This window comes from Artibeus jamaicensis, unplaced genomic scaffold, assembly GCF_021234435.1.
Source record: "Artibeus jamaicensis isolate MK-2021 breed Jamaican fruit bat unplaced genomic scaffold, CSHL_Jam_final contig_240, whole genome shotgun sequence".
NCBI lineage: Eukaryota > Metazoa > Chordata > Mammalia > Chiroptera > Phyllostomidae > Artibeus > Artibeus jamaicensis.
This window is the reverse complement of record NW_026521506.1, coordinates 18,213,445-18,234,278: the sequence shown is the minus strand read 5'-3', so window position 1 is coordinate 18,234,278 and position 20,834 is coordinate 18,213,445.

The following is a 20,834-nucleotide window of genomic DNA, read 5'->3' as shown; positions in this document are numbered from 1 at the left end:
GATACTGTTGAGCTTCTGAATTTAAACTTATTTCTGATAAGCTGGTAGAGGCAAAAGAGGAGAAAGAAATGGAGAAATAAAATAATATAGCAACAATCTTTCTACAATAATGTGTGTTTATTCACCATGTAACAGGCTAATAAATGTTTATGTCAATCATATTTCTAATAACAAATTCATAAACAGTTAAACTTGCATTGCTCATGGAGAATATTTTTACAGCAGGGAAGCACTGCTTGATGGCTAATGACACAACTAAACTACAAAACAGTATTCCATTCCTCAGGGAAATAACATATTTTCTTTTTATGAAAAAAATCTGTTTTTTCTAGTTTTCTTTTCTTCAGAAGACATTTTTGTTGTGAGAGTGTTGTCAACCTATTCATCAAGATTCAAAAAACAAATACTGAAAAGTACAAAGGTAACAAGCTAAAGGTGAGTTTATGATCATAATTTGGGGCAAAATACAATGACTTAATTTTAAGTAATTTATAATTTATTTTATTTTATTGAAAGAAATTCTGAGCTCATCATATAGATTATAAGTACTTATGTAAAGAGAATCCAAGATTATTTTATTCTCTGAGCTATTGTGATGTTGTGCTAGCACTCATTTCATAATGTTGGACATGGCATTTTTTAAAAGATTTTATTTATCTTTAGAGGGGAAGGGAAGGACAGAGGGAGAGAAAAACCAATGTGTGGTTGCCTCTCATGGGTTCCCCACTGGGAACTGGCCTGCAACCCAGGCATGTGCCCTGACTGGGAATTGAACTACGATCCTTTGGTTCGCAGGCCCACACTCAATCCACTGAGCTACACCAGCCAGGTGGATATAGAATTTTTTTTAAGACTTTTTACTTATTTATCTTTAGAGGGGAAGGAAAGGAGAGAGGAAGAGAAACATCAATGTATGGTTGCCTTTTGTGCATCTCCTGCTGGGAACTGGCCTGCAGGGAACTGGCCTGCAACCCAGGCATATGCCCTGACTGGGAATCGAACCGTGATTGTCTGGTTCGCAGGCCCGCATTCAATCCACTGAGCTACACCAGCAGGGCTGGATATAAGATTTTTTAATAGGAGGAATATAAGCTCTAGAACAAAATAAAGGAATAAATTCCATTCCTCTACTTACTGCCTGGCATTGGGCAAGTTGCAAGACTTCAGTGATCTTCGATTTCTATATGCATAGGGATAAGTATTATATTTCTTGTAAGTTTACTGTGAGAATTAAGTGAGATTGAATGCTGGTGGAAAAGTCCAATAAACTTCCTGGTACAAAGGAAATTTTCAGTAAATATTAATTTTATTTCCATCCCCAGAAGATGCCAGGATAAGAGAGATCCTCTTTTAAGATGGAGCAAGAGCCCTGGGCTTTCAAATAAGCATAAGCACCCGAAAACAATGGTTGATTAATGTCTCTTTTGCATTCTAGTACATGCATTTCATGAAGATGATTCCGAGTGTGTTTTGCTCACCATTAAATTCCCAGTGTACATGGTATATATTCGGGGCCCAATCCATATTTATTGAATGAATGAATGTATCACTGAGATCCAGAAAATAGGAATGGTTCTTATGACACGCAATTTGTACTGTTACCGAAGTTAAAAGGTGATAAAGATAAAGTACTCTAGGATGTTATGGCAATGCCAAGCCATGCATAGGAACTTGTTGGCTATACTCATCAAGGCTTTCAATAAGTCTTCCAGACTGCCAACCCAACTAGGTTCTCATATGAGAGTCAAGGGAGGCCTAGAATCTCACAGGATCTTTTTCCTATCTACAGAATTTGGAACACTACCTGCAAGCCATCCTGCAGAGTGTTGCCCCACTACCTTAAATGTGCTACACTTGATAAATACAAGTTCATCTAACATCAGGTTCTTGGGCTGTATACTCCCAACAAAAAATTAGTCAGTGTAACAAAGTGTTATTCAAGCACAGTGAGATCACAATGACACTTGAGTATTTTCCAGAGAAAGAGGGCCATTCTCCACAACTCACCATGCTCATCAGTTTCATTTCCAGTTGTTTCAAACTATAATCAAACTATCTCTTGTGTTGTGGATGGGATCTGTCTGGTCTTTTTGTATTCAGAATTCATCTATACAGTCAGCAAAGTGCTTTCGGGTTACCATGCTCCTTCCCTTTCATATATATTCTGCTAGTACTCTTCTTAGGCTTTATTTTTTTCCTACATACACAGAAAGCTATATTATAGAAAATAAGTCAGAGGTGTAAGAGTATCATGTAGTTCAAAGAAAATTAAACTAAAACTGATCTGATTCAGATTTTAGCTCCTCCATTTTTTAAATGTGTTACTGTAGGTCCCAGTTTTCTTGCTTATAACATAAAATTATCTACATTATATAGCCTATAAAGGGCTATGGGACAATAGGTAGAGTGTATGCTTTATCCAGAACCTTCAGGAATCACTCCTTCCCTGAAGCCCAGAGATGCTTCACTGGCTCTCTGCTATTTTCATACTACACCATAAAGGGATATCATGTCATCTTTATGTTGTTGCTGTAAACACTGCAGTCAAATACTCTGTCCTACAGAATATATCTGGGTGGGCATGGTAATCTGTCAGGACTTCTGGAGGCCCAGGATATGATATATGTTCTCATGAAACATGAAGCCTGGACCAAATAGGTCCTTTTCCAAAATAATAGTTTCAAGTATTTCACTTCTCATTTATAAAATATTTATTGGGTGTTAAGAACTCTTCTAGACACTTTACATGCATTAATGTATTGGATTCTCACTTCAACCCTATGATTAAAATAGTATAATCCCCATTTAATAGGTGAGGAAACCCAGACACAGAGAAGTTGTGTAACTTATCGAAGATCACACAGTTGTTAAGTGGTAGAGCCAAGATTAACTGGCTCAACCAACCTAAATCATGTGGCTCCAAAGTCCAGGCTCATAATCACTATTTTAGACTTCTCTATCTTCACTTTTACTTAAATTGACTTTGAGATGTAGATTAACAATGGACTTGACCTCCATATTTTCTTACTCATATGTAAGTATGTCTTGGTACTTACTTAGTATAAGAACACTGATCATTTCTGTTCTTATTTCTTTTTTTATTTATTTTTTATCGATTATGCCATTACAGTTGTTCTATTCCCCCCCCTTCATTCCCCTCCACCCTACCTCCCTGTCCCCACCATTACCCCCCAATTTAGTTTATGACCATGTGTCTCAAGTTCTTTAGATTCTATATTTCCCATACTATTCTTGCCCCCCCATCTATTTTCTATCTACTGCCCTTCTTTCTCAAAAGAGCAGCTGCTATTCGGGCTCATTTATGGTTCCATATAAATTTTTGAAGTGTCTCTTCTATGTCTGTGAAATATGCCATTGGTACTTTAATAGGTATTGCATTGAATCTGTATATTGCTTTGGGTAGTATGGACATTTTGATAATGTTAATTCTTCCAGTCCATGAACAAGGTATATGTTTCCATTTGTTTGTGTCTTCCTTGATTTCTTTCTTCAGGGCTGTGTAGTTTTCTGCATAAAGGTTTTTTACCTCCTTAGTTAGGTTTATTCCCAGATATTTTATTTTTCTTTTTGCTATATTGAATGGGATTTTTTTCTTGATTCCTGCTTCTGCTGATTCACTGTTGGTAAACAAAAACGCCTTTGATTTCTGGATATTGACTTTGTATCCAGCTGTTTTGCCAGACTCATTAATTAGTTCGAGCAGTTTTGGGGTAGAGTCTATAGGATTTTCCATGTACACTATCATGTCATCTGCAAACAGTGCCAGTTTTGCTTCCTCCTTTCCTATTTGGATGCCTTTTATTTCCTTTTCTTGCCTGATCGCTGTGGCTAAAACTTCCAATACTATATTGAATAGAAGTGGTGAAAGTGGACAACCTTGTCTTGTTCCTGATCTTAGTGGAAAAGCTTTTAGTTTTTTCCCATTGAGTATGATATTGGCTGTAGGTCTCTCATATATGGCCTTTATTATTTTGAGAAATGCTCCCTGTATTCCCACTTTGCTGAGTGTTTTTATCATAAATGGGTGTTGTACCTTATCGAAAGCTTTTTCTGCATCTATTGATATGATCATGTGATTTTTGTCTTTGCTTTTGTTTATGTGATGGTTTACATTTACTGATTTGCGAATATTGAACCATCCTTGCATCCCTGGGATGAGTCCCACTTGATCATGGTGAATGATCTTTTTGATATATTGTTGGATGCGATTTGCCAATATTTTGTTGAGGACTTTAGCATCTATGTTCCTCAGCGATATTGGCCTGAAGTTTTCTTTCTTTGTTGTGTCTCTATCTGGTTTTGGAATTAAGATGATGCTGGCTTCATAAAAAGAATTTGGGAGTTTTCCATCTTTCTGGATTTTTTGGAATAGTCTGTGGAGAATAGGGGTTAGCTCTTCCTTAAATGCTTTGTAGAATTCTCCTGTGAACCCATCTGGTCCGGGGCTTTTGTGTGATGGGAGGTTTTTGATTACTGCTTCAATTTCTTTTGCTGTTATTGGTGTATTTAGATTTTCTGCTTCTTTTCCGCTGAGTTTTGGAAGATTGTACTTATCTAGAAATGTGTCCATTTCCCCTAGGTTTTCAAATTTCTTGGCATACAGTTCTTCCTAGTAATTTCTTACAATCCCTTCTATTTCTGTGGTATCAGTTGTAATCTCTCCTCTTTCATTTCTGAGTTGTGTTTATTTGTGTCCTCTCTCTTCTTTTCTTGATGAGCCTACTTAAAGGCTTGTCTACTTTGTTTATCTTCTCAAAGAACCAACTCCTGGATTCATTGATCCTTAAAAATGTGCTTTTAGTTTCTATGTCATTTAATTCTGCTCTATCTACTGTCTATGCTACTTAATTTCTGTGTCTTCTCCCCCCTTCTCCTCTTCCCACTCCCCTGTTGCAAACCCTCCATGTAATCTTCATTTCTATGGTTCTGCTCCTGACCTAGCTGTCCTCTTAGTTTGCTTTTGTTTTATGTGTGGTTGTTAATAACTTTGAGTTTGCTGTCCTTTCACTGTTCATGTTTTTTTAACTTCTTTTTCTTAGGTAAGTCCCTTTAACATTTCATATAATAAGGGCTTGGTGATGATGAGCTCCTTGAATTTGATCTTATCTGAGAAGCACTTTATCTGTCCTTCAATTTTTTTAATTTAATTTTATTTAGTTATTTCTCAAGGAGAAATAATTTTTTGTCTATTTTTCCCATCCCAGCATCACGCGGCCCTTGCTCCCCACATCCCTCCCATTTCCACCCCCCTTAGTTCTCGTCCCTGTGTCCTTCCTATTTGTTTCTCCAAATCCCTCCCCCTTTTTCCCTTTAACTGCCCTTCCCTCTCCCCTCTGGTCACTGTCTCCTTGTTCTCTATTTCAGTGTCTTTGTTCTTTTTTCTCTTTTTTTCTGCTTGCTTGTTTGCTTTGTTGTTTAGCTTCCTGTTAAAGGTGAGATCATATGATATTTGTCTTTAAGCACCTGGCCTATTTCACTCAGCATAATGCTTTCCAGTTTCATCCATGTTGTTGCAAAAGGTAGTAGCTCCTTCTTTCTCTCTGCTGCAAAGAATTGCATTGTGTATATGTACCACAATTTTTGGATCCATTCATTTACTGATGGGCACCTAGGTTGCTTCCAACTCTTGGCTATTGTAAATTGTGCTGCTATGAACATTGTGGTGCATAGGTTCTTTGATATTGATGTTTTAGGATTCTTAGGATATAATCCTAGCAGTGGAATTGCTGGGTCAAAATGCAGGTCGATTTTTATTTTTCTGAGAATATTCCATACCGTTTTCCATAATGGTTGTACCAGTCTGCAATCCCACCAACAGAGAACTAAGGTCCCCTTTTCCCCACAACCTCTGCAACATTTGTTGTTTGTTGCTTTGTTTATGATAGCCATCCTGACTGGTGTAAAGTGGTATCTCATTGTGGTTTTAATTTGCATCTCTCTGATAGCTAACGATGTTGAGCATCTCTTCATGTGACTCTGGATCTTCTGTATGTCCTCCTTGGAGAAGTGTCTGTTCAAGTCCTTTTCCCATTTTTTAATTGGGTTGGGTGTCTTCTTAGAGTGGAGTCGTGTAAGTTCTTTCTATATTTTGGATATTAAACCTTTGTCTGAGGTATCATTGGCAAATATGTTTTCCCATACAGTTGGTTGTCTTTTTAATTTAATACTGTTTTTTTCTTTAGCCACGCAGAAGCTTTTTATTTTGATGAGATCCCATTTGCTTATTCTTTCCTTTATATTCCTTGCTCTAGGGGACATGTCAGTAAAAAAGTTGCTGCGTGAAATATCTGAGATTTTCTTGCCGATGTTCTCCTCTAGGACTTTAATGGTGTCACAACATATATTTAAGTCTTTTATCCATCTTGAACTTATTTTGGTATATGGTGTAAGTTGGTGCTCAAGTTTCATTTTTTTGCACGTAGCTGTCCAGTTCTCCCAACACCATTTGTTGAAGAGGCTATCTTTACTCCATTTTATGTTACTGCCCCCTTTGTCAAATATTTATTGACTGTAGAGAGTTGGGTTGATTTCTGGGCTCTCTGTTCTGCTCCATTGGTCTATGTGCCTGTTTTTATGCCAGTACCAGGCTGTTTTGATTACAGTGGCCTTGTAATACAGTTTGATATCAGGTATTGTGATCCCCCCTACTTTGTTCTTATTTCTCAAAAGTTCAGTTGCGATGCTGGGAAGATGGCGACGGAGTAAGATGGAGCGGATACTAGCTCCTGTACTCATGGGTGAAAATCCTGGCAGATCTATGGAGAAACAGCACAATAAACCATCGGTTACCCAGCATTTATGAAATTAAAAGACCAGAGATTGTGACCGACGCTGAAACACCAGACGGCGGCAGAGTCAGCTACTGGAGCTGGGTCTCATGCGGCCCCTGTACTGCCGCCAGAGCAACAGGCCTGGGAGCCGGGGCCTCAGGTACGGAAGCCGGACACTCCAAGCCCCTGTGACGGTCCTGGGAGACAGAGGAGTCAGGAACCAGAGTGGGGACACCCTTGTGCCGATGCCATAGCTACTAGCCTGGGCAACGGAAGGGTCAGTTGCAGGAGCTGGGACACCAAAGGCCCCTGTGACGCCGCGATAGAGACAGGCCTGGACCCTGAGGAGCCAGCTACCGGAGCCGGGAAGCTCTCAAATCCTGGGCCGCTGCCATAGCGACGAGACTGGACGCCGGGGAGCCAGGTACGGAAGCCCGGACACTCCAAACCCCTGTGACGCAGCTGAGGAGCCAGCTACGGGAGCCAGGAAGTTCTCAAATCCTGGGCCGCTGCCATAGCGACGGGACTGGACGCCGGGGAGTCAGGTACGGAAGCCAGGACTCTCCAAACCCCTGTGACGCAGCTGAGGAGCCAGCTACGGGAGCCGGGAAGCTCTCAAATCCTGTGCCGCTGCCATAGCGACGGGACTGGACGCCGGGGAGTCAGGTACGGAAGCCGGGACTCTCCAAACCCCTGTGACGCAGCTGAGGAGACAGCTACGGGAGCCGGGAAGCTCTCAAATCCTGTGCCGCTGCCATAGCGACGGGACTGGACGTCGGGGAGTCCGGTACGGAAGCCTGGACACTCCAAACCCCTGAGACAGCCTGGGGTGGCAGAGGATCCCTCTACGGGAACTGGGAGGGTCACAACCCCTGTGCTGCTGCCATAGCAATGGGATTGGACACTGGGGAATCAGGTACGGGAGTTGGGACTTTCTAAGCCTCTGTGCCACTGCCATAGAGACAGGACTAGACGCCGGGGAGTCAGGTACGGAAACCAGGACACTCCAAGCCCCTGTGACGGCCGTGGGCGGCAGAGAGAGCCAGATACGGGAGCCAGGACATTCCCAGCCTCTGTGCCACTGCCCTAGTAACGGGCCTGGGTGCTTGAGGAGGCGGCTACTAGAGCCGGGACATTCAGCAGTGGTAGGCGACCAACGCAGAGACCAGTGCGAGGACCAGCGTGAGTGTAGGTGGAGACGAAGAACATCAAGAAACTTCAAGGAGTCTGTACCACTGAACTTCACAAGGAACATACCACAGAAGTTTACACCATAAAACCAGTGTTTCAGAACAGATCAATTTTGGAAGCAGAGACTAACAAGAAGAGTCTCAAACAATGGGAAGACAAAGAAACAATCCCCAAATGAAAGAAAAAGCAGAAACTTCAGAAAGAATGTTAGATGAAATAGACGCTGATCAACTATCAGACAGTGAATTCAAAGCACTGGTTATTACGAAGTTCAAAGAGCTCAAAGAGCTCACAGTGAGCTACCAGAAACTACAGGGAAATTATAATGATCTCTCTGCAAACTACAGCAACATCAAAAAGGAAATGGAAACCATCAGCAAGAGACAAAAGGAAGTGAAGAATACAATTTCCGAATTGAAGTACACAGTAGAAAGTTTCCAAAGTAGGATAGATGAAGTGGAGGATAGGATTAGTGAGTTGGAGGACAGGGTAGAAAGCATCTCACAGAAAGAGCAAGAAAATGAAAAGAGGCTCAGAAAGAATGAAGAGGGATTAAGAGAAATGCAAGACAATATGAAACGTAATAATATACGAATAATAGGAATACCAGAAGGAGAAGAAGAAGAACAAGGGATAGAAAACGTATTTGAACGAGTAATGAGAGAAATTTTTCCTAATTTGATAAGAGAAAAAGTCTCACAAATCCAGGAATCACAGAGAGTCCCAATCAAGAGGAACCCAAGGAGGCCCACCGCAAGACACATCATCATCAAAATGGCAAAATTCCAAGACAAAGAGAGAATCTTAAAGGCAGCAAGGGAGAAAAAAGAAATAACATACAAGGGAGCCCCAATAAGGTTAGCTACCGACTTCTCAATGGAAACACTTCAAGCAAGAAGAGAATGGCAAGAAATATTTCAAGTAATGAGAACCAGAGGCCTACAACCAAGGCTACTTTACCCAGCAAGGCTCTCAATCAAGATAGAAGGCCAAATAAAGAGCTTCCAAGACAAAAGAAGTCTAAAAGAATATGCCTCCACCAAACCAGCTCTACAAGAAATACTAAAAGGACTGCTTTAAGGGAAGGAAGGATAAGAGGGAGACAGAGAGGAACACAGGTACAAAAATGGCAATGAATAAGTACCTATCAATAATAACCTTAAACGAAAATGGATTAAGTGCTCCAATCAAAAGACACAGAATAGCTCAATGGATAAGAAAGCATGACCCACACATATGCTGCCTACAAGAGACTCACCTCAGGACAAAAGACCATCACAGACTAAAAGTGAAAGGCTGGAAACAAGTTTTCCAAGCAAACGGACAAGAAAAAAAGCTGGGGTAGCAATTCTCATATCAGACAAAATAGACTTCAAAAAAAAAGGCTGTAAAGAGAGACCCAGAAGGTCACTTCATTATACTCAAGGGAAGAATCCACCAAGAAGACATTAACATTGTAAACATATATGCACCAAACATAGGGGCACCCAAATATATCAAGAAAATCTTAGAGGACTTCAAGAAAGATATTGACAGCAACACAATCATAGTAGGGGATTTGAACACCCCACTATCAAAAATGGACAGATCTTCCAAACAAATTATCAACAAAGATATTGTGGCATTAAACAACACCCTAGAAGAAATGGACTTAACTGATATATATAGAGCCCTTCATCCCAAAGAAGCTAAATAAACATTCTTTTCAAATGTACATGGAACATTCTCAAAGATAGACCACATGATAGGACACAAAAGGAGCCTCAACAAATTCAAGAAAATTGAAATCATACCAAGCATCTTCTCTGACCACAAGGCACTGAAATTAGAAACCAACCCCAAAGAAAAAAACCCAAAGCACCCAAAAACATGGAGACTGAATGGTATGCTATTAAACAATGAATGGGTCAAGAATGAAATTAGGGAAGAAATCAAAACATTTCTGGAAACAAATGAAAATGATCGCACAACAACCCAAAACTTATGGGACACAGCGAAGGCAGTCCTGAGAGGGAAGTTTATAGCAATACAGGCCTACCTAAAGAATATAGAAACATTTCAAACAAACAACCTAACCCTACGCCTGCAAGAACTAGAGGAACAACAACAAAGACAGCCCAGAGCAAGCAGAAGGAAGGAAATAACCAAGATTAGAGCAGAGTTAAATGACATACAAACTAAAAGCACAATTTTAAGGATCAATGAATCCAGGAGTTGGTTCTTTGAGAAGATAAACAAAATAGACAAGCCTTTAAGTAGGCTCATCAAGAAAAGAAGAGAGAGGACACAAATAAACACAATCAGAAATGAAAAAGGAGAGATTACAACTGATACCACAGAAATAGAAGAGATTGTAAGAAATTACTATGAAGAACTGTATGCCAAGAAATTTGAAAACCTAGGGGAAATGGACACATTTCTAGAAAAATAAAATCTTCCAAAACTCAGTGAAAAAGAAGCAGAAAATCTAAATTCACCAATAACAGCAAAAGAAATTGAAGCAGTAATCAAAAAACTCCCATCACACAAAAGCCCCGGACCAGATGGTTTCACAGGAGAATTCTACAAAGCATTTAAGGAAGAGCTAACCCCTATTCTCCACAGACTATTTCAAAAAATTCAGAAGAATGGAAAACTCCCAAATTCTTTTTATGAAGCCAGCATCATCTTAATTCCAAAACCAGATAGAGACACAACAAAGAAAGAAAACTTCAGGCCAATATCGCTGAGGAACATAGATGCTAAAATCCTCAACAAAATATTGGCAAATCGCATCCAACAACATATCAAAAAGATCATACACCATGATCAAGTAGGATTCATCCCAGGAATGCAAGGATGGTTCAATATTCGCAAATCAGTAAATGTAATACATCATATAAACAAAAGCAAAGACAAAAATCACATGATCATATCAATAGATGCAGAAAAAGCTTTCGATAAGGTACAACACCCATTTATGATAAAAACACTCAGCAAAGTGGGAATACAAGGAGCATTTCTCAAAATAATAAAGGCCATATATGAGAGACCTACAGCCAATATCATACTCAACGGGAAAAAACTAAAAGCTTTTCCACTAAGATCAGGAACAAGACAAGGTTGTCCACTTTCACCACTTCTATTCAATATAGTATTGGAAGTTTTAGCCACAGCGATCAGGCAAGAAAAGGAAATAAAAGGCATCCAAATAGGAAAGGAGGAAACAAAACTGTCACTGTTTGCAGATGACATGATAGTGTACATGGAAAATCCTATAGACTCTACCCAAAAACTCGTCAAACTAATTGATGAGTTTGGCAAAACAGCTGGTTATAAAGTCAATATCCAGAAATCAAAGGCATTTTTGTATACCAACAGTGAATCAGCAGAAGCAGAAATAAAGAGAAAAATCCCATTTGATATAGCAAAAAGAAAAAAGAAAATATCTGGGAATAAACCTAACCAAGGAGGTAAAAAACCTGTATGCAGAAAACTACACAGCCCTGAAGAAAGAAATCAAGGAAGACACAAACAAATGGAAACATATACCTTGTTCATGGATTGGAAGAATTAACATTATCAAAATGTCCATACTACCCAAAGCAATATATAGATTCAATGCAATACCTATTAAAGTACCAATGGCATATTTCACAGACATAGAACAAACACTTCGAAAATTTATATGGAACCATAAATGAGCTCGAATAGCAGCTGCTCTTTTGAGAAAGAGGAACAAAGTAGGGGGGATCACAATATCTGATATCAAACTGTATTACAAGGCCACTGTAATCAAAACAGCCTGGTACTGGCATAAAAACAGGCACATAGACCAATGGAACAGAACAGAGAGCCCAGAAATCAACCCAACTCTCTACAGTCAATTAATATTCGACAAAGGGGGCAGTAACATAAAATGGAGTAAAGATAGCCTCTTCAACAAATGGTGTTGGGAGAACTGGACAGCTACATGCAAAAAAATGAAACTTGAGCACAGACTTACACCATACACCAAAATAAATTCAAGGTGGATAAAAGACTTAAATGTAAGTCATAACACCATTAAAGTCCTAGAGGAGAACATTGGCAAGAAAATCTCAGATATTTCACGCAGCAACTTCTTTACTGATATGTCCCCTAGAGCAAGGAATGTAAAGGAAAGAATAAACAAATGGGATCTCATCAAAATAAAAAGCTTCTGCATGGCTAAAGAAAACAGTATTAAATTAGCAAGACAACCAACTGTAGGGGAAAACATATTTGCCAATGATACCTCAGACAAAGGTTTAATCTCCAAAATATACAAAGAACTTACAAGACTCCACTCTAAGAAGACACCCAACCCAATTAGAAAATGGGAAAAGGACTTGAACAAACACTTCTCCAAGGAGGACATACAGAACATTCAGAGACACATGAAGAGATGCTCAATATCATTAGCTATCAGAGAGATACAAATTAAAACCACAATGAGATACCACTTTACACCAGTCAGGATGGCTATCATAAACAAAGCAACAAACAACAAATGTTGGAGGGGTTGTGGAGAAACGGGGTCCTTAGTTCACTGTTGGTGGGAGTGCAGGCTGGTACAACCATTATGGAAAACAGTATGGATTTTTCTCAGAAAAATAAAAATCGACCTGCCCTTTGACCCAGCAATTCCACTGCTAGGATTATATCCTAAGAATCCTAAAACATCAATATCAAAGAACCTATGCACCACAATGTTCATAGCAGCACAATTTACAATAGCCAAGAGTTGGAAGCAACCTAGGTGCCCATCAGTAAATGAATGGATCCAAAAATTGTGGTACATATACACAATGGAATTCTATGCTGCAGAGAGAAAGAAGGAGCTACTACCCTTTGCAACAACATGGATGGAACTGGAAAGCATTATGCTGAGTGAAATAGGCCAGGTGCTGAAAGACAAATACCATATGATCTCACCTTTAACAGGAAGCTAAACAACAAAAAAAACAAGTAAGCAGAAAAAAAAACCCAAAAAACAAAGACACTGAAATAGAGAACAAGGGGATAGTGACCAGAGGGGAGAAGGAAGGGAAGTTAAGGGGAAAAAGGGGGAGGGATTTGGAGGAACAAATAAGAAGGACACAGGGACGAGAACTAAGGGGGGGGAGGAAATGGGAGGGAGGTGGGGAGCAAGGGGCAGGGGAGGCTGGGATGGGAAAAATAGACAAAAAACTGTACTTGAAAAATAACTAAATAAAATTAAAAATAAAAAGAAAAAAAATAAATAAAAAAAAAGAAAAGAAAAGTTCAGTTGCTATTCGGACTCGTTTATGTTTCGATATAAATTTTTGAAGTGTTTGTTCTATGTCTGTTAAATATGCCATTGGTACCTTAATAGGTATTGCATTGAATGTGTATATTGCTTTGGGTAGTATGGACATTTTGATGATCTTAATTCTTCCAATCCATGAACAAGGTATATGTTTCCATTTGTCTGTGTCTTCCTTGATTTCTTTCTTCAGGGCTGTGTAGTTTTCTGCATACAGTTTTTTTACCTCCTTAGTTAGGTTTATTCCCAGATATTTTATTTTTCTTTTTTTTTAATTTTTGATTTTTAAATATTCTGCTTTTATTGCATGCATACATCATGAATTTACGAATATCTCACAATGGTGAAAATAAAACAAAAAAACCTCTTTACAACTTTTAGAGAACAGAAAGTGTGTAAAAATATTAGATATAAAAGTTCTGGGGGAAAAAACCCATGATTTCAAACACAAACAATTAGAGTTGATTCTAAATGTTTTAACAGATAGCCGTAGGATTTTGGCCAAGTTCATTAAGCCACATTTTCATGAGAAGTTAATAATTTAGAAAATAAACCCCATCTAGCTATTGACTCTGAGTATTGTTAAGGAACGTATAAAATAATGTGTGAAAGTTACTGAAAAATATGTTATAAAAACCTAATAATACTTGTTTTTTAAGCATTTATTTATTTATTTTTTATATAATCATCATTATTTTTATTCATATTTTTCTTGCCAAATACTCTTTCATGTTTTTGTACATTTTAAAAAATTTTTTAATAAATTTTATTTAGTTATTTTTCAAGTACAGTTTTTTGTCTATTTCTCCCATCCCAGCCGCCCCCGCCCCTTGCTCCCACCTTCCTCCCATTCCCACCCCCCTTAGTTCTCGTCCCTGTGTCCTTCCTATTTGTTCCTCCAAATCCCTCCCCCTTTTTCCCCTTAACTTCCCTTCCTTCTCCCCTCTGGTCACTGTCCCCTTTTTCTCTATTTCAGTGTCTTTTTTTTTTTTTCTGCTTGCTTGTTTGTTTTGTTATTTAGCTTCCTGTCAAAGGTGAGATCATATGGTATTTGTCTTTAAGCACCTGGCCTATTTCACTCAGCATAATGCTTTCCAGTTCCATCCATGTTGTTGCAAAAGGTAGTAGCTCCTTCTTTCTCTCTGCTGCATAGAATTCCATGGTGTATATGTACCACAATTTTTTGATCCATTCATTTAATGATGGGCACCTAGGTTGCTTCCAACTCTTGGCTATTGTAAATTGTGCTGCTATGAACATTGTGGTGCATAGGTTCTTTGATATTGATGTTTTAGGATTCTTAGGATATAATCCCAGCAGTGGAATTGCTGGGTCAAAAGGCAGGTCGATTTTTATTTTTCTGAGAAAATTACATACTGTTTTCCATAATGGTTGTACCAGTCTGCAATCCCACCAACAGGGAACTAGGGTCACCTTTCCCGACAACCTCTCCAACATTTGTTCTTTGTTGCTTTGTTTATGATAGCCATCCTGACTGGTGTAAAGTGGTATCTCATTGTGGTTTTAATTTGCATCTCTCTGATAGCTAACGATGTTGAGCATCTCTTCATGTGACTCTGGATCTTCTGTATGTCCTCCTTGGAGAATTGTCTGTTCAAGTCCTTTTCCCATTTTTTAATTGGGTTGGGTGTCTTCTTAGAGTGGAGTCGTTTATGTTTTTTCTATATTTTGGATATTAAACCTTTGTCTGAGGTATCATTGGCAAATATGTTTTCCCATACAGTTGGTTTTCTTTTTAATTTAATACTGTTTTTTTCTTTAGCCACGCAGAAGCTTTTTATTTTGATGAGATCCCATTTGTTTATTCTTTCCTTTATATTCCTTGCTCTAGGGGACATATCAGTAAAAAAAAGTTGCTGCGTGATATATCTGAGATTTTCTTGCCGATGTTCTCCTCTAGGACTTTAATGGTGTCACAACATATATTTAAGTCTTTTATCCATATTGAACTTATTTTGGTATATGGTGTAAGTTGGTGCTCAAGTTTCATTTTTTTGCACGTAGCTGTCCAGTTCTCCCAACACCATTTGTTGAAGAGGCTATCTTTACTCCATTTTATGTTACTGCCCCCTTTGTCAAATATTTATTGACTGTAGAGAGTTGGGTTGATTTCTGGGATCTCTGTTCTGCTCCATTGGTCTATGTGCCTGTTTTTATGCCAGTACCAGGCTGTTTTGATTACAGTGGCCTTGTAATACAGTTTGATATCAGCTATTGTGATCCCCCCTACTTTGTTCTTATTTCTCAAAAGTTCAGTTGCTATTTGGGCTCATTTATGGTTCCATATAAATTTTTGAAGTGTTTGTTCTATGTCTGTGAAATATGCCATTGGTACTTTAATAGGTATTGCATTGAATCTATATATTGCTTTGGGTAGTATGGACATTTTGATGATCTTAATTCTTCCAATCCATGAACAAGATATATGTTTCCATTAGTCTGTGTCTTCCTTGATTTCTTTCTTCAGGGCTGTGTAGTTTTCTGCATAAAGGTTTTTTACCTCCTTAGTTAGGTTTATTCCCAGGTATTTTATTTTTCTTTTTGCTATATCGAATGGGATTTTTTTCTTGATTCCTGCTTCTGCTGATTCAGTGTTGGTATACAAAAATGCCTTTGATTTCTGGATATTGACTTTGTAAACAGCTGTTTTGCCAAATTCATTAATTAGTTCGAGCAGTTTTTGGGTAGAGTCTATAGGATTTTCCATGTACACGATCATGTCATCTGCAAACAGTGACAGTTTTGCTTCCTCCTTTCCTATTTGGATGCCTTTTATTTCCTTTTCTTGCCTGATCGCTGTGGCTAAAACTTCCAAATCTATATTGAATAGAAGTGGTGAAAGTGGACATCCTTGTATTGTTCCTGATCTTGGTGGAAAAGCTTTTAGATTTTTCCCATTGAGTATGATATTGGCTGTAGGTCTCTCATATATGGCCTTTATTATTTTGAGAAATGCTCCCTGTATTCCCACTTTGCTGAGTGTTTTTATCATAAATGGGTGTTGTACCTTATTGAAAGCTTTTTCTGCATCTATTGATATGATCATGTGATTTTTGTCTTTGCTTTTGTTTATATGATGTATTACATTTACTGATTTGCGAATATTGAACCATCCTTGCATACCTGGGATGAATCCCACTTGGTCTTGGTGTATGATCTTTTTGATATATTGTTGGATGCGATTTGCCAATATTTTGTTGAGGACTTTAGCATCCATGTTCATCAGCGTTATTGGCCTGAAGTTTTCTTTCTTTGTTGTGTCTCTATCTGGTTTTGGAATTAAGATGATGCTGGCTTCATAAAAAGAATTTGGGAGTTTTCCATCTTTCTGGATTTTTTGGAATAGTCTGTGGAGAATAGGTGTGAGCTCTTCCTTAAATGCTTTGTAGAATTCTCCTGTGAAACCATCTGGTCCAGGGCTTTTGTGTGATGGGAGGTTTTTGATTACTGCTTCAATTTCTTTTGCTGTTATTGTTGTATTTAGATTTTCTGCTTCTTTTTCACTGAGTTTTGGAAGATTGTATTTATCTAGAAATGTGTCCATTTCCCCTAGGTTCTCAAATTTCTTGGCCTACAGTTCTTCACAGTAATTTCTTACAATCCCTTCTATTTCTGTGGTATCAGTTGTAATCTCTCCTCTTTCATTTCTGATTATGTTTATTTGTGTCCTCTCTCTTCTTTTCTTGATGAGCCTACTTAAAGGCTTGTCTATTTTGTTTATCTTCTCAAAGAACCAACTGCTGGATTCATGGGTCCTTAGAATTGTGCTTTTAGTTTCTATGTCATTTAATTCTGCTCTAATCTTGGTTATTTCCTTCCTTCTGCTTACTCTGGGCTGTCTTTGTTGCTGTTCCTGAAGTTCTTGCAGGCGTAGGATTAGGTTGTTTGTTTGAAATGTTCTATCTTCTTTAGGTAGGCCTGTATTGCTATAAACTTCCCTCTCAGGACTGCCTTCGCTGTGTCCCATAAGTTTTGGGTTATTGTGAGTTTGTTTTCATTTGTTTCCAGAAACGTTTTGATTTCTTCCCCAATTTCATTCTTGACCCATTCGTTGTTTAATAGCATACCATTCAGTGTCCATGATTTTCGGTTCTTTGGTTTTTTTTCTTTGGGGTTGGTTTCCAATTTCAGTCCCTTGTGGTCAGAGAATATGCTTGGTATGATTTCAATATTCTTGAATTTGTTGAGGCTCATTTAGTGTCTTATCCTGTGGTCTATCTTTGAGAATGTTCCATGTGCATTTGAAAAGAATGTGTACTTAGCTTCTTTGGGATAAAGGGCTCTATATATATCAGTTCACTCCATTTCATCTAGGGTGTTGTTAATGCCACAATATCTTTGTTGATAATTTGTTTGGAAGATCTGTCCATTTTTGATAGTGGGGTGTTAAAATCCCCTACTATAATTCTCTCCTTCCATTTTAAATGAAAGTTTTGCTGGATAGAGCAATCTTGGTTGTAGGTCTTTGGATTTCATGACTTGGAATACCTCTTTCCAGCCCCTTCTTGCCTGGAAGGTCTCTTTTGAGAAATCCACTGACAGTCTGATGGGGACTCCTTTGTAGGTGACTGTCCCCTTATCTCTTGCTGCTTCTAGGATTCTCTCCTTCATTTTCATCTTGGCTAATGTAATGATGATGTGCCTTGGTGTGTTCCTTCTTGGGTCCAACTTCTTTGGGACTCTCTGAGCTTCCTGGATTTCCTGGAAGTCTATTTCCTTTGCCAGATTGGGGAAATTCTCCTTTATTATTTGTTCAAATAAGTTTTTCACTGGTTGCTGTTCCTTTCCCCCTTCTGGTACCCCTATAGTTCGGATGTTGGGGCATTTAAAGATGTCCTGGAGGTTCCTAAGACTCTCCTCATTTTTTTGAATTCTTGCTTCTTGACTCTTTTCTGTTTGGCCATTATTTGCTTTCTTTTGGTCCACTCCATTGATTTGAGTCCCAGTTTTCTTTTCATCGCTATTGGTTTCCTGTGCAATTCCATTCATTTCAATTAGTTTCGCCTTCATATATTTCTCTAATTTGTGGCTATAATCAGCCAGTTCTGTGAGGATCCTGATCACCAGTGTTTTAAACTGTGCGTCTGAGAGTTTTGGTATTTTTTCATTGCTTAGATTTATAGGCTCTTGGGCTTTGAGATCTTCTTGACCCATTTTTGGTCTGTTCACGTCTGTTAAGTAGCAGGAGCGGAGCCTTGGACTCCTAGGTCGCTGGGTTGTCACACTGTATATGGGGGAGTGGTCAGAGCTCGGAAATTGCGGTGTCCTCCGCTGTTACTCGCCACTGGGGTCTGCTGGCTCCCGTCCAATCACCCACTCCCTGGCTTGTCTATCCACGCACAAATGAGCGACCACAGTCAACCCGCAGCCCTGCTCCCTCACTATTTCCCCACGGTAGCCCACTGAGTTGCCCACCAGGTCCAACCCTGCGCCTTGATTCCGCTCACCTGAGTCTGTCTGACTGAGTTTTCCTGTGCTACTCTGCTCCACCAGCTGCTGGTTTCGCCCCTCTTACTGGTCAGGCTGAAGAATTTGTTTTTATCAGACTTCCAAAAAGTTCAATTTTCTGTGTCCTGGCTGTGTTTTCTTTTGCTAATATTTAGTTATCTCTAAACTTGGTTGTGTGAGAAAGCACAGCGTCTCCACCTATGCCTCCATCTTGGTGGAAGTCCTCTTTCTTATTTCTTAAGCAACCTGACCCCTGGCTGTTGTGAGACCTCAACTTTTATTTATGCCTTGTTGATATCAGCCTATCTTATCAGTCTTCCTTGATAAGATAGGACAGTAACCACATTGTCTCTTTTTCTTTGAAAAGTATACCTAAATTATAATTCATTGAGCACCTGTGCGAACAGACAGGACTCTGGCAAGAAAATAGGTTGCACACTTGAGAGGAGTAATTGAAGATAGCTTAATACAAGACTATGGGGATATGATATGGGGAAGGCAAAGCACCCAGAGGTGGAAAGAGTTGGGGCCAAGGAAAAGGGGCTACCAGACAGTAGCTGTGACCTTAGGTAGATGAACATATTTTTTGCCAAACTACACCCCAGCAGAGAGGGAACAAGAAAAGCAAATACCCTAAACTCTCTCTTATCTCCTTTGGATTTTTAAGTATTTATATTGATTATACTATTACAGTTCTCCCATTTTTCCCCTTTATCCCCATCTACTCCACCCCCAACCCTCCAGAAATCCTCCCCCCTTAGTTCATGTCCATGGGTTGTACATAAAAGTTCTTTGAATCCTCTGTTTTCTATACTGTTTTTATCTCCCCCCCATCTATTTTGTGCCTACTAATTATGCTTCTTCTTCCCTGTGCCTTTTCTCCAATATTCCTCCCTTTTCAATTCCCACTGAACTCCTTCTGTGTGATTTCCATTTCTCTGGTTCTATTCCTGTTCTGATTGTTTGCTTAGTTTTTGTTTTCAGTGTTTTTCTTTTCTTTTAGGTTCATTTGTTGACAGTTGTGAGTTTGTTGTTATTTTATTGTTCACATTTTTATGTTCTTTTTCTTAGATAAGTCCCTTTAATATTTCATATAATAAGGGCTTGGTGATGATGAACTTCTTTAACTTGACCTTATCTGGGAAGCACTTAATTTGCCCTTCCATTCTAAATGATAGCTTTGGTGGATAGAGCAATCTTGGGTGTAGTTCCTTTCCTTTCCCGACTTCAAATACTTCTTTCCAGCCCCTTCTTGCCTATAAGGTTTCTATTGAGAAATCAGCTAATAGTCTTATGGGAACTCCTTTGTAGGTAACCATCTCCTTTTCTCTTGCTGCTTTAAAAATTTTTTCTTTGTCTTTAACCTTGGGTAAATTAATGATGATGTGCCTTGGTGTGTTCCTCCTTAGGTCCAACTTCTTTGGGACTCTCTGAACTTCCAGGATGTCTATTTTCTTCACCAGATTGGGGAAGTTTTCCTTCATTATTTGTTCAAATAACTTTTCGATTTCTTGCTACTGTTCTTGTCCTTCTGGAACCCCTGTTGTTGGGAACCGCCCTGCCTGGTTTCAGAAACTGTAATCCCTCCAGGTTAAGGCTGAGTAAAGAACCTTTTGACCATAAGCCACTTGGAAGACAAAGCTTATCTTCCTTGTAGGGATACCACCACACCCCTTTTCTCTTCACCCTTCTTGGCCCCAGGGGGATGACTTGTAGCCAATGATGAGTAAGATTTCTCAAAAGAGGGATGACCCAAGACAGGCATGGTCATGAAGGACCCTCAGGGAAGGACTTGAGGGACTATAGAAAAAGGAGGTGATGGACTCTCACCCCTTGGCTTTGATATAGCCTGAGTCCTCATTCTGTCTGCAAGAAGTCTTCCAATCTCTTGGCTGCCTGACTTAAGCCTGAAACAATGCTGGAGGGGGTGCTGCCTTGTGCTGGAAAGGGCAGGTTCCCTAGGGTGATCAAGCCTAAGAAAGAATGCCTAAAATCCTATGAAACCTACTTTGCTAATACTCTTAATTTAAATGACAAGGGTCCAAGCATGAAATGAGCTTGTTCCCCAAAATTTTATGGCCCTTTACCTATCTGAC